This window comes from Chiloscyllium plagiosum, unplaced genomic scaffold (genome assembly GCF_037043375.1).
Source record: "Chiloscyllium plagiosum isolate Xiang-an unplaced genomic scaffold, Cpla_swu_hap1 HiC_scaffold_48, whole genome shotgun sequence".
NCBI classification, from domain to species: Eukaryota; Metazoa; Chordata; class Chondrichthyes; order Orectolobiformes; family Hemiscylliidae; genus Chiloscyllium; species Chiloscyllium plagiosum.
This window is the reverse complement of record NW_028270186.1, coordinates 40,730,164-40,745,738: the sequence shown is the minus strand read 5'-3', so window position 1 is coordinate 40,745,738 and position 15,575 is coordinate 40,730,164.

Sequence of the window (15,575 nt, the reverse complement as noted above, 5' to 3'; positions counted from 1 at the left end):
ATGCCACTGAAGGAACTGGGCACCCTCCACTACAATGCAGTCACTTTACGGTATATTTTTCAACACCTGAATATTTATTCCTTTAACTGCTAAGGCACAATTGCAACAGAGTGCACCACATCGAAGATTCACTGGAGTAAGTCATCCAGGCCGTGTTGACAGAACCTTCAAAGCTCAAAAACTGTACTGACTATAAGGACAAGTTTGAAGTTGCACTGAACCTTCACCATTTGCAAATTACCCTCCAAGGCACATACCAGCATGACCTGGAGGGGAATCAGTGGTAAATTTATTGAGTGGTGAAGTAGGTTGATGGGCAAAGATTTATACTTCAGCCCTCTATCTTTCATCTTTCAATTTTTAAAAATGTAGATTATTGCATGGACCAGACTTGTGCTCATTCCTTTCGTTGTTTCCTAAACTGGCGGTTGCTAAAGATCGAATATCATCCACAGTCTGTGGTCAACAATAGAAAATACCCAAAAACCTCTCGAACAACTGATCTCCCTGTCCAACAATCTTCAGGGATCTGTGAATGTCCACTCCAAGATCTCTTTGTTCCTATACACCACTCAGAATGCTCACTGTTATTGTTCCAACTCCCCAAATTCACTACCACTCATTGGTCTGGATTCAATTCGATTCACCATTTTTCCTTTCCACCTGATGGATACATCCCTGCGGTCACTGACAATATTCATTATAGTCAACTGTGTATCGTCAGTAAACTTCTAAATCATGACTCCTAATAAAAAAGTTTGATTTATTGATCTACATCAGGAAACAGTGGTACTTCACTGGGAAAAATCTTCCAAACATGGTTCCTTGCTGCATGGGATGAACAACTGCCATGTTCCAATCTCCAAGGGTTGCTAGCCCAGTATCTCGCCACTACATTTACAGATGACACAAAGATTGGTGGAGGAGCCAGAAATCATAGGGGACTGTCAAAGAATGAAAGGGAACATAGATAGACAGAAGGGTTGAGCGGAGAATTGGCAAATGGTGTTCCATCCAAGCAAATGTGAAGTGATGATTTTGGGAAGTCTAATTCCAGAGCCAAGTATACAGTAAACGGAACAGCCTTGGGTAAACTTGATGAGAAGAGAGATCTGGGAGTTCAGGTTCTTTGTACCCTGAAGGTGACTGCACAGGTGGATAGAGTGGTCAAGAAGGCATATGGCATGCTTGCCTTCACCGGATAGGGCATTGAGTATAAGAGCAGGCAAGTCCTGCTAAAATTGTACAGGAGTTTGATTCGGCCGCGTGTAGAATACTCTGCACAGTTCTGGTATCCAAATTATCAAAATTATGTGGACGTTTAGGAGAGAATGCGGAGAAGGTTTACGCAGATGTTGCCTGGTATGGAAGATGCAAGCTCTGAAGAGAGGTTGAGTAGGTTACTTCTGCTTTCATTAGAATAAACGAGATTGCTGGGACCTGATTGAGGTCTACAATATCATGAAGGGTACAGACAGGGTGGCTAAAGATAAGCTTTTTTCCAAGATGAGTAATTCAATAATGAGAGGTCACACGTTCAATGAGAGAGGTGAAATGTTTAAGGGAGATAGACATGGAAAGTATTTTACACAGAGGGTGGTAGGTGCTGGAATGCGTTGCCAGCAGAGGTAGTAGAGGCAGGCATGGTAGATTCATTTCAGGTGCGCCTGGACAGATGCATGAGTAAGTGAGAAGCAGAGGGATACGGATGCTTAGAAATTGGGCGACATGTTTAGATAGTTGATTTGGACCGGCTGAGGCTTGGCCGTCCAAAGGGCCTGTTCCTGGGCTGCACATTTTCTGTATTCTTTGTTCTTCTTTGTTCACTACACTACCAGCTGTGGGTTACAGGTGAAGTTGTGTTACTTCTGCAATCATAATTACTTATGCAAGGTAAATGAACTCACACCAGTGCACAATTGTTTCAAGCAAGAGCTGAGTCAACAAGAATTAAACCTATGTGAAGGAAATATATAATTGTTTTCATATTAGCTAAAATGTGCATACAAGAATGAAAGGTGACTGCAAACAATGGTAGATCGTACAGACAAATAGATAAGGTGCTGTGAGGGTGTAGGTTAAGCCAGATATGCTTGTACAAGCAGTAGTTATAAGCATTTGTTTCCCATTTCTGCAAAAAAAAAACAGAAAAGAAACCCAATTGAAAGGTTTTAAGGTTCAATATTGTTGGGTTCAGGGAGGAAATGTCACAAGTGGGGGAAATAGATCGCAGTGAAGGAGGATATACCTAACAGTTAACCACAGCCAGGATGTGGTGAAAAGGCCAAGTAAAATCTGTACTTTGTTATGCACAAGGCCGGATAAGGCAAGAGAGAAACAATAGTAATGGGCACCGGGTTTGGAGTAGTGAATCCTATGTACTTGCTAAACTCTGCGAGTCTATTTCAGGGACCACGCTTGCAAGTGTATAATAAACATACTGATTGCTTCATAATCTTGTTTCGCATGAAATTATTGAAGTGAGTGGGCTTAGTTTCTAACAATTGGGGGATTGTCCGGGATATTCTTCCATCGCCGGGAGGAGGGGTTGGCCCTGGACACTGGGAAGAGGCCTCCCATTCACAATTGAGGAGCGGTTTTTTGTCCCGGTTTTGTCCGCTCCCTTGGGGGGGGGGGGGGGGGGGGGTACGTATCCCACAAGAGAGTCATCTGAATCAGACAGTGAAAGAAGGTCGATAAAAAATATGGAAAAAAAGGGGCCAGGCAACTGTGCACAGACCAACGTCAGAAAACTGAATTTTAAGTATTAACTTGGTGGCTGGGAAAAGGGGTATTTAATCGCTGAGGGACTGGTGAGCGGCCCGAGAAATGGGGGGTAAGCAGAGTAAGTCGAACTGTCACGGAGTAAAGGAAGAAAAAGTCCCTTGGTAACTTTCCTCCTGAAAGTCCGTTGGGGATGATGTTGAGGGAATGGACAAGTAACACTTGTACAAGGGAAAAAGATAAAAAGAAATGATTGAATATTGTTGTTTAGTATGGACCAAAGAACCAATCCTTCATCCAGCTGTCTTCTGGTCAAATTATGATTCGGATGAGGATTGAGTATGTCAGTATTTAGATGTGTATGTGAATAAAAAACAAACTTTTAGTCAAGAAGAGGTGGCCTATGCGTCCTGTTGGAAGGTCAGTTTGGGAATGATCGTAGTAAAGCCAAAGGATTCCCCCTCTGCCCCACCCAGTTCCTGGGATAGTTTTCCTGTTTGCACTCCCGCCCCCCCCCCCAACCCTCCCCCCCCCCCCCGTACCATAAAATCAGATAAGGTGAAAATGGGGGAGGAGGAGAGACAGACAGACAGGGACAGGGAACGGATGACCCACAAGAGGAGAACGAAGGGGCGATGGACAGGGATGTTGTTGTTCCCGACCCTCAATCCACAACAAAAGGAAGGGAAGATAAAGTAGACGTAGAGGAGGCCTCTGGAGCCTAAGGGGGAAAAACAAAAACAAAAAAGGGGAAGAATATAAAGACTTATCCCGTTTCGGAGGTACCAGTAGGGGATAAAGGGATTGGGTTTTTAAGTGCCCCCTCTCCAGTGGGGAGGTCAGAACATTTAAAAAGAAGATGGAGGTCCTGGTTGAGGATCCGGTAGGGCTGTCTGAACAAATTGATCAATTCTTGGGGCCCAGTCTGTATGCGTGGACAGAGTTAAAGTCTATTTTGAATGTACTATTTACTGGGGAAGAAAGGGGACCAGGAGCAGCCATTGAAATATGGGACAGGGAACTTCCCATTGGAGATGGGGATACTGAACAGGGAGAGACGGAGTTTCCTCTCAGAGACACCCAGCGGGAAAATCAAAACCCGGAGCATAGGAAAGAAATGAGGGAATTGAAAGACCTGATTCTAAAAGGAAGAAGAGAGGCAGTTCCGAAGTCGCAGAATTTGACTAAAGCCTTTGAAGTTGAAGAGGAGAAAGATGAGACACCCTCAGCTTTCTTGCAAAGATTAAGAGACTCAATGCGGAAATATTCTGGAATGAACCCTGAGGACCCAGTGGCACAGGGTCTTTTGAAAGTATATTTTGTGACAAAGGCATGGCCAGACATACAGGGAAAGATACAGAAGATAGAAGGGAGGAGTGAAAAACCATTAGATGAATTATTAAGAGAGGCACAGAAGGTGTTTGCAAAGAGAGAGGTTGAGAGACAAAAACAGAATGCAAAAATGATTGTAGCTACGATTGATGAAGTAGTTAAGAAAAGAATGGAACTAATAATGAGCAACCGGAGCGGTGGGTGGCAGCATGTAGGACAGAGAGAAAGAGGGAGAGGGAGAGGAAAAGGGGGAGCATTTGATAGAGGGTTCTGGTGACAGGGACAGAGATGGAAGTCTCCACAGGCAGGATGCTGTTATTGCAGAAACTCGGGTATTTTAAGCGGGAGTGCCCTGATCTACACAGGGAAGAAAGGGCAATTCCGCTCATGAATTTTGATGAAGATTAGGGGATTTAGGGGTGCCTGTCCCCGGGGAGCCACCAGGATAAATTTGAAGGTGGGACCCTGTGGGGAAGAGGTAGTCTTCCTAGTAGATACGGGGGTAGCACGGTCATCACTAAATTTTAAACCAAAGAAAGTAGGAATGTCAACACGGTCAATTACTGTTTCCGGGGTAAAAGGGGAAGGATTTACTGTTCCAGTATTTGAACCTATGATGATAGAAGTTCCGACGGATACAGTCACAGGGGAACTGTTGTATATCCCTGATATAGGAAGTAACTTACTAGGGATAGATTTAATTATCCTCTTAGGACTGGAGATTTGAATTCAGGAAAAAGAATTAGTTGTACAAATGGCAATGTTGACAGAAGATGTGGAGAGAGAGATAGACCCTATTATATGGGCTAGAGAAGGGAATTGTGGAAAAATACAGATCCGTCCTCTAGAAATAACTTTAAAATGGAAAGGGGACGTTGTTTATGAGCGACATTATCCCATTTCCATAGAAGGTAAACGAGGACTGCAGCCAGTAATTGAGGGGCTAGAGATGGACTGTTGGAGCCATGTATGTCTCCTTATAATATCCTAATTCTACCAGTGCGGAAATCTGATGGAACTTATCGATTGGTGCAGGATTTGACAACATTGAATCGAATAGTACAGATCAGGCACCCAGTTTTGCCAAATCCCTGTACGTTATAAAGTAAGATCCCTCATGACCACAAATGGTTTAGTGTGATAGATTTAAAGGATGCCTTTTAGGCTTGTCCCTTGGCGGAGGAAAGTAGGAATTTGTTCGCCTTTGAATGGGGAAGATCCCAAGACAGGACGGAAACAGCAATACCGGTGGACCGCGCTCCCCCAGGGGTTTACGCAATCCCCGAATTTATTTGGACAGATGTCAGAACAAATATTGGAGAAATTTAGCAGCCCCAAAGGAACTACCCTGTTGCAGTATTTAGACGACCTCTTAGTAACAGGAAAGAGAAGAGAAAGAGTAGTAGAAGCCACTAAAAAAAATGTTGAATTTTCTTGGTCAGCAGGGACTGCGAGTATCTAAAAACAAAATACAATATGTGGAGCGAGAAGTGAAATACTTGGGACATTTAGTTAGTGAGGGAAAGAGAAAGGTAAGCCCGGAACGGTTAAAGGGAATAGTGGGGATTCCGTTGCCCAGGAATAAACGGAAATATCTTAATTGTTTGGGTTTAACTGGATACTGCAGATTGTGGATTGATTCTTCTGCTCAAAAGACGAATAAATTAGATCTCAAACCCTTAGAGGAGGAACCAAAGTGTCTGAGTTGGGAAGAAGAGGAAAAATAACAATTTAAGTAATTCAAAACAGATCTGATCCATGCCCCCATGTTAGCCTTACCTTCTCTAGATAAACCTTTCCAGCTCTTTGCTACCGTAGATAAGGGAGCGGCTTTGGGTGTATTAACCCAGAGGTGGAGAGGAATGAAACAGCCAGTAGCATATCTTTCGAAGCTCTTGGATCCAGTATCCTGGGGGTGGCCTGAGTGTGTGCAGGCCCTGGCTGCCACTGCATTGTTGGTGGAGGAAAGCAGAAAGCTTACATTTGGGGGAGCCCTAATAGTAAGTACCCCACACCAAGTGAGAATGATCCTAAACCAAAAAGCTGGGCGATGGTTGACAGACTCGCGGATTCTGAAGTATGAGGCAATATTAATACAAAAGGATGATCTAGTGTTGGTCACGGACAACTGTTTAAATCCAGCTGCCTTTCTTTGGAAAGGGGAAGGAGAATCTCCTCAGAATCCAGAACACAACTGCCTTGACGTTATAGAATACCAAACTAAGGTCCGCATGGACCTGAGAGATATTCCACTTCATGCTGGAGCCTGACTTTTTATAGACGGATCATCCCGGGAGACTGAAGGGAAAAGAAATAATGAGTATGCAGTCGTAGACGGGACGAAATGTAGTGTGGTAGAGACAGGAAGGTTGCCAAATAGGTGGTCAGCTCAGACCTGCGAACTCTATGCATTGGAAAGAGCCCTTAGGGCATTAGAAAATAAAGAGGGAGCAGCATACAGTGACTCAAATATGCATTTGGTGTTGTGCACACTTTTGGAAAGAATTGGCAGGAAAGAGGACTGATCAATAGCCGGGGGAAGGAATTAGCACATGAGGAGCTGATTAAATGGGTCTTGGAGTCCCTATTACTCCCCCGAGAAATAGTGGTAGTGCATGTAAATGGTCATCAGAAAGGAAATGGACCAGAAGTTAGTGGGAATAGATTAGCCGATGAAGTGGCTAAGGAAGCAGGCCTGGACCCACAAGGAGTGCTGATTCATTCCCTAATACCTACTGTCCCTGATCCCCGGAAGCTTCTATACTTACTGAAAGAGAAGAAAGAGAATTGAGAGATTTAGGTGCTACAAAGACAGCTGACAGGCATTGGAAGTTACCTGATGGAAGGGAAATGTTAAACAAAATGATGATGCGGGAGATTATGGCCGTCCTACACCAAGGCAGCCATTGGGGAGTACAAGCAATGTGTGATTTAGTTCTTAGGGAATATGGATGTAAAGGAATATATACAATTGCTAAACAAATATGCGAGGGATGTATAATATGCACAAAGGTAAATAAGAAAGTCCTGAGAAAACAGATCCCGTGAGGAAGAGACCCAGGATTGAGACCCTTCAGAGTGTATAAGAAGATTATACTGAACTACCCAGAGTAGGAAGACTAAAATATATGCTGGTCATAGTAAATCATCTACCTGGTTAGGTTGAGGCATACCCTCTAGCTACTGCCACTGCAAGTGTGATGTCTAAAACAATATTAGAGCACATAATTCCCCGATATGGGCTCGTGAACCATATAGATTCCGACCAAGGAACTCATTTTACCTCTGAAGTGTTACAGGGGGTAATGGAAGGTTTGGGAATTTTCTGGGAGTTCCATGCTCCATGGCACCCACCATCATCAGGAAGGCTTGAGAGAATGAACCAAACACTCAAACGACAGCTCTCGAAATTGATAATAGAAACCAGACTCCCTTGGAACAAATGTTTACCTATAGCTCTCTTGCAAGTACGAACAGCCCCAAGGAAAGATTTGGGACTAACCCCGATGAAATCATATTTGCATTACCTTATCTGGGAAAGAACGGAGAATTGACAATTCCCGAAACTGAAGACTTGTTCTAAAGAAGTATATACTCGGCTTGTCCGCCGCTTTGTCTTTCCTCAGGAAACAGGGTTTATTGGCACAGACTCCGCCCCTTGAATTCACCGCCCATCCCATCCGGCCGGGAGATTGGGGCTTAGTAAAATCATGGACAGAGACTAAATTGCAGCCGGACTGGGAAGGGCCATATCAGGATCCTTTGACCGAAACGGCAATAAGGACAGCGGAGAAAGGCTGGACTCACTACACACGGATCAAAGGGCTAGTAAAATGTCCAGTTGAGGAAGAAGTCTGGACAGCCGAATAAACGCAAGACCCGCTGAAACTCAGGCTGAAGAGACTTACAGTAACTGATTATACAGTGGCGATACGAGTGCGGGATTATTTATGTAGGATTGTGTATTAAGGTTTTTTGTGCTTCAGCACAATTTTTAGAATGCTGGGGATGCTTAGAATTATGATGCTAGCTCTCTTAGTATTGGGATTTTGTCAAATATAATTTTCATATGTGTTATTAACGGTCCCTGAGACTGATAATCAGCAAGCAATAGATCTGATGCATGTAACTTAGTAAATTGTGGGGATGTAGATAATCAGAGACAGTACCGCAGCTCAGAGATACATCTTAAGTCCATTGGGGATGGTACTTGGTATAATGGTCTCGTCACAGTACACTGGGCCCTCCTTCCGACCAGTTTGCGATTGTCCCGATAAAAAGTGTAACCCAATAGACCTAATGATAAAGAAAACCACATGGCTCAAAGCAATTCTGGGAGGTGGGGGGAGGGTGTGGGCACCTATGAAATACAATTAGATAAAACATTTGGGATAGAAATGTAAGCAAACGGGAAGGATTTCTCGGGCTGTTGTTTTCAAATTAGCGTAGGACAGGGAAAACGGGCAGAACTATTGGATAATAAGGTACAACCTTTCACCCCTCCCGATGATCCTAAAGTAGTAAAAATTATAGAGATGGAGGACTTGAAACAGACCATCAAAATAGAAACTGGATACGGGGATGCAAATGCCTGGGTTGAATGGTTAAAGTATAGTGTAAAAAGTCTGAACAAGAGCAATTGCTATGCATGTGCCTCCAGTAGTCCAGTGGCCCAGGTGGTTCCCTTTCCGCTTGAGTGGAAGTGAGACAGGAAGGACATGAAATGTATGATAGCCCTGTATCAGGATAAGACTGCATGGAATGATAGGAATTGTACCTCCCTATCTCTTATTTTCGCTCCCTTGAAGAAAGATTCAAAAGCCCCGCTATGTTTTCAACCGCAGTTGGAAATCACACGTCATGTGTGGGTAGAGGAGGTACAAATCGGTCTAGAGATTTGGGGGAGCTGAAAGTATGTCCAGAGATTAAGAATGTCACCGAAACTGACAAGGGAGGGAACTACTCAGCACCAAAGGCTCCCCGAGCGGATCTGTGGTGGTACTGTGGAGGCGAAATATTGAGACCCACCCTACCACCGGATTGGAGAGGGATATGTGCAATTGTACAATTGGTAATTCAATTTATCCTGGCATTTGAGGAGGAAAAGATAGTGGGGAAAAAGGAAAGGAGTAAGAGATCACTGTTAGACATTTCTTTCGATGACAGGATTTATCTCGATTCTGTAGGAGTCCCTAGGAGGGTACCTGATGAGTTCAAGGCTCGTAATCATATTGCAGCAGCCTATGAGTCAGCTCTCTTTTGGTGGGTAACAATTAATAAAAATGTAGATTGGATAAATTACATTTTATATAATCAACAGCGATTTATAAATTATACAATAGATGTGGTTAAAGGAATATCAGAACAGCTTGATGCGACAAATAGGATGGCATGGGAAAACAGAATGGCCCTCGATATGATTTTAGCAGAAAAAGGGTGTGTATGTGTGATGTTAGGAGGAAGCTGTTGCACCTTTATTCCTAATAACACTGCACCTGATGGTTCAATTACTCGGGTGCTAAGGGGATTGACTACCTTAGCAGAGGAACTGGCTGAGAATTCAGGAGTAGACACATCTCTCACGGGATGGCGTGAATCATGGTTTGGAAAATGGAAGGGGGTGGTGGTTTCCATCCTTACTTCCCTGATAGTAGTAGCCGGGGTATTGGTAGCCATTGGCTGTTGCATCATGCCCTGTATACGAGGACTCACCGAAAGACTGATTCAGACAGCCTTAATAAAACAGATACACCTAAAATGGAATCAGGCAGAGGAACTTTGTCGATTAAGTAATGAGGGGATGAGTGAGTCCAAGATGGATGAAATCTCCAGAATGATGCTTCTGAATTTTGGGGGCAATGCTTAAAAGAAAAATGCAGAAGATAACAAATGGTAATTAAAGAAAAAGGGGGAAATTTTGGGATATAGGTAAAGTAGTGTCACTTCTGCAACATAATTATTTATGCAAGGTTTATGCACTCACACCAGTGTATAATGGTTTCAACCAAGAGCTGAGTCAACAAGAATGAAAACTATGTAAAAACAATGACTGCAGATGCTGGAAACCAGATTCTGGATTAGTGGTTCTGGAAGAGCACAGCATTTCAGGCAGCATCCAAGTAGCTTCGAAGCTACTTGGATGCTGCCTGAACTGCTGTGCTCTTCCAGCACTACTCATCAAGAATGAAAACTATGTGAAGGAAATATATAATTGTTTTGTATTAGCTAAAATGTGCATACAAGAATGAAACGTGCCTGCAGACAGTGGTAGATGTGACAGACAAATTTGAATGTGCCTGCACTTTTCCAACACCACAGCTTTCCTCACTTTCTCCAAATATGCTTAATGAACATGAACTGAAAATGTTAGCATCAGCAGTTGAACAAGACCAAATAAACACATTTTTTTGAAATATCTATAGTGAAAACTTGTTTGAGAACATACAACAAATCAGATCGAACAACATCTCTTGCCGTTAGAACCCTTGGCCCTTCATAATAAAGAATAACCATGCTTTGATCAACCAGTATGGTGTATAACGACTGAACTGAAATACCAGAGGATAACGATTGCATTTATTGAAGGGAATGATAACCAGATCCTTACTGTGATAGTGGTGATTGATCTCAGGAACAATAAGATATTTACTGTGATTATTCCACTGAACAGTGATTAGGTGGTCATGAAGATCTTTGTGTGGCTTTATGTGCAGTGTTTTGTTTGAACATTGATTTCTGTAGCATTGAGATATTTTACAAGATTGACAATTGACAGTTAAAGATAAGGTTTAAATGCAACATTTAAAAAAATTGTCAGTTTTGTTTAGCGAAACACAATTCTAAGTTTATGAAATCTCTACTGTGTGGAAACAGGCCATTTGGCCCAACAAGTCTACACTGACGTTCCAAAGAATAATCCACTCGGCACCATTCTGCTCTCAGATTACTGGACATTTACCCCTGACTAATGCACATAACCTACACATCCCTGAACAGAACGTGCAGTTTAGCATGGCCAATTTACCTAACCTGCATATCTTTGGATTGTAGGAGAAAACCAGAACATGCAAACTCCACACAAACATATGGCCGAGGATGGAATCAAACCCAAGTGCATAACACTGTAAGACAGGAGTGTTAACCACTGATCCTCTATTCTCAATGCCCAGCCCCCATGTTCAAGAGGTCTATGTAGCTGTTCATTGGTTCTCTTGTCCAGATACGAATTTATAATTGATATTGCTTTAATTGTGCCCGGAATTTTGAGATTTGTCTCAAAGTTAAGAAGAAAACGAGGAGCAATTATTATGAGAAGTTGAGAGAATAGAAAGCACAGTAAATTTAAATTACAGACTGTGAGAAACAATGCTCACTTACTTCAATAATTTCAGCCCAAGACAAGATCTGAAGCAATCAGTTTGTTTATTAGACGCTTGCAAGCGTGGTGCCTGGAATAAGGCACACAGAGTTTAGCAAATACTTATCTTATAGAGGATTCACTACTCCAAACCCGGTGTATCGAAAAGATTCCTGAAGGGCTTATGCCCAAAACGTTGATTCTGCTTCTCTTGAATGCTATCTGACCTGCTGTGCTTTACAGGCACAACGCTCTTGCTATTAGAAATATTTGAACATTCAGAGACAATACTAAAACTTACCTCTGTCAATTTAATTTACTGCGCTTTCTATACACTGAAGTTTTCGTGTTAATTGCTCCTCTTTTTCTTCTTAAATCTGATACAAATTTCAAAATACAGAACACAATAAAATTCACATGAATTATAAATTTACATTCTGGGCAAGAAAACCAATGGAAGGCGATATAGAATTCTTGAACAGCCTACACATATGAATGAAAAAGCAATTCCTTCTAAAAAAAATGTTTCCACGTCTGTATCGTTTTCTCAATTCAATAATCCTGCAAGTAGTTTATAATTGTCAGTTGATCTGTCTGAATGAGTACCTAATCAATGTCAATGTAACAGCTGAAACATTACTAACAGATTGATAACTGGGTGTTAAAGACCTTATTTGAATCCAACAAATGTTTGGTATTTACTAGAATTCCACCAGAAAACATTCTTGAATCATAATATAAGAAATGAGATATGTGAGAGATGTGCAAACCTTATTTTTAAATGAACAAACTCGAATATTTTCAAAGCATTTCAATCTTACAGTCAAAATGAACAGGTGAATGGAAAAATAAAAACAAGCTTCTGACAATTCATAAACTGAACAACAATTACATATTCACTTTGATCAAAGGACAGAGTAATATTTAGATGAATCACAACATTTAGTTACATAGTAGGTAACCAGCTGACTGACAAGTAATAGGTGGGAGCATTTGTTTGTTTCCTGAAGAAGATATCAACTTTATTTCCAATTTATAGCACGACAGAATAATGTTTAATGTGTATCAATTGTTTGAACTTGCCCCTTTGCAACAAAATAAAGGATCAATCTCATCGTAATCTTTAATTCTGTAACATTTTCAAATATTCTCCAGGAACTTATAAGCAATAGAATTAGATACAGGTATCCCCACTATCTGAAAGTACAGCGTTATTATGAAACCTTACATAAGCTGAAAAGGCGTAAATCGAAGAAGCTTTAATCTTTTTCCTTTTTTTTCGTAAAAGTGAAAACCTCTTCAGATTTCTTCCAGTTAGAGAAAGCAGGGACAGATGTCAGTCTTTTGTAAAAGCTAAGTGGCTAAAGCAAACTTTCCAAAAGTAGGGGATACGTGTACACATATTTCTTGGTAACCTGACACAAATAAGTATCACATTTTGTGATTATTCTTATAATAGATAAAAGCAGATCTAATGTTGGATTGAAAAACAATTCAATCTGTGCTTGTGTACTCTCTAATCACCATTCAGAGCAGCTCTTGATATGTTTCTGTTGAAGTTGTGATTTGAAACCTTCCCTCGGGTCTAGTAATAGAGACCCTGCCACAGCTCCACAAGCTCCTTTCATAATGTTCCCACTCAGGACGGCAGGACTGCAATATTATGTTTAATGTGGTAACTCAAATCAAAACTCATCAGCTGTTTATTGCAGTAATTTGGATGGGAATTAATCAGGTAGTTTCTGTGTGTAATGGACTGGAAATTAAACAATATTTTACAATAACAATGAAATAAAGGAATGATAAACTTAAATAAACAGGAATCTCATGACAATTCTTTGAAAGACAAATTGACAAAACTGTGTGATCATTGTACTTTGATTTCTAATATGCATCAGTCACTCAATGTGAATATTCAGCTGAAGACAATTTCCCTTCCTTTCAACAACGCACAACTTTCACAAATTCAAACTGAACAGGCATTGAAAAAGGAAGGAACAAGCAGATGGTAATTCGATTTTCTTTACATAAACATGCGATTAATTTTAAGTAAGTTTTATATACGTAAAAAGGAAACTTATTGTGGTTCGAAATACAATAAATGTGAGCATGAAGTGAATATAATCAAATCAATTTAACTGTGTTTTCTCAGTTAAAATACAGTTCAATATTCAAAGTAAATGAGTGATTGTACACTGCAATATCTTTAATTCAGTGCTGAGATATAATTCCACATTTATACCCCTTAGAGTGAAGCAAACTTGTGCCAGGAGTCAGAGGGGGTAGGGGAGGTCCTGAATGAGTACTTTGCTTAAGTATTCACGAGTGAGTGGGACCTTGTTCTTTGTGAGAACAATGTGAAACAGGCTGATATGGTCGAACAGGTCGATATTAAGATGGAGAATGTGCTGAAAATATTGAAAACCCATGGGGATAGATAAGTCCCCTGGGCCAGAAAGGATATAACTTAGGTTGTTACGGGAAGGGAGTCAAGGGATTACTGTGTTTTGGCGATGATCTTTGCATCCTCACTGTCCACTGGAGTCATACCAGATGATTGGAGAGTGGCAAAAGTCATTCCCTTATTCAAGAAAGGCAACTGAGATATTCCTGGGAATCATCGATGAGTCAGTCTTACATCAGTTGTGGGCAAATTATTGGAGAGGATTCTGAGAGACAGGATTTATGATTATTTGGAAAAGGATAGATTGATTAGAGATGGTCAGCATGGCTTTGTGAGCGGCAGGTTATGCCTCACAAACCTTATTGAATTATTTGAGGATGTGACAAACACATTGGTGAGGACAGAGTAGTGGATGTGGTATGTCTGGACTTTAGCAAGGTGTTTGATTAGGTTCCACATGGTAGGCTCATTTAGAAAGTAATGAGGTCTGGGATACAGGGAAACCTGCCTGGTTAAATAATAAATTGGCTGGCCCATAGAAGACAGGGTGAGATTAAATGGATAGTTTTCAGCTTGGAGCACGGTGACCAATGGTGTTCTGAAGGGATTAGTTCTGGGGCCTCTGCTCTTTGTGATCTTTTATAAATGACTTGGATGAGGAAGTGGAAGGGTGGGTTAGAAAGCTTCCAATGACACGAGAGTTGGTGGAGTTGTGGATAGTGTGGAGAGCCTTTGTAGGCTGCTAGAGGACATTGACATAATGCAGAGCTGGGCTGAGAAGTGGTAGATGGAATTCTACCTGGGAAAATGTGAAGTTATTCATTTTGGAATTTCAAATTTGAGTGCATATTTTCAGATTAAATGCAGGATTCTTGACAATGTGGTGGAAAAGAGGGATTGTGGGGTGCACGTCCATATATCCCTCATAGCTGACATCCGAGGTGATAGGGTTATTAAGACGGTGTATGGTGTGTTGGCTTTCATTAGCAGGGAGATTGAGTTTAAGAGCCACGTGTTTATGCTGCAGCTCTATGGATCAGTGATGAGACTACACTTAGAATATTGTGTTCGGTTCTGATCATCTCATTGCACATAGGATGTGGAAGCTTTAGAGAAGCTGCAGATGAGATTTATCAAGATGTTGCCTGGACTGGAAGGCATGTCTTCTGAAGAAATATTGAGGGAGCTGGGGTCTTTGCTCATTGCAGTGAAAGAGGGTGAGAGCTTACTTGATAGCTTTGTGTAAGATGATGAGAGGCATAGATAGAGTGGATGATGAAAGACTTTTCCCCACAAAGTGGCATAATTTTAAGGTGAATTGGGAAAGTTGTGTGGAGATGTCAGAGATAGTTTCTTTATAGATAGTGGTGGGTGCGTGGAATGCACTGCCAGTGGTGGTAGTAGATTCAGATCCATCAGGGACATCTAAGCGACTCTTGGATAGGCACATGGATGATAGTAACTGAAGGGCATGTTGGTTAGTTTGATCTTAGAGTAGGATAAAGGATCGGAACAACATCGTGGCCAAAGGGCCTGTACTGTGCTGTACTGTTCTATATTCTATGGACTGAAATGAACAATTATTACATATTAGCAACATATAGATTTTCAAAACTCTATTAGCATACTTAAGAATAATGATAAATTTCATCTTGCTATTTGACTGTGCTATCTGCAAAAATGACCAGGAATTATTGTAGGGAAAAGTAATTAGGCTTTTCTAAATTTATAAGGCTGGGATTACACAGATCATTCAAA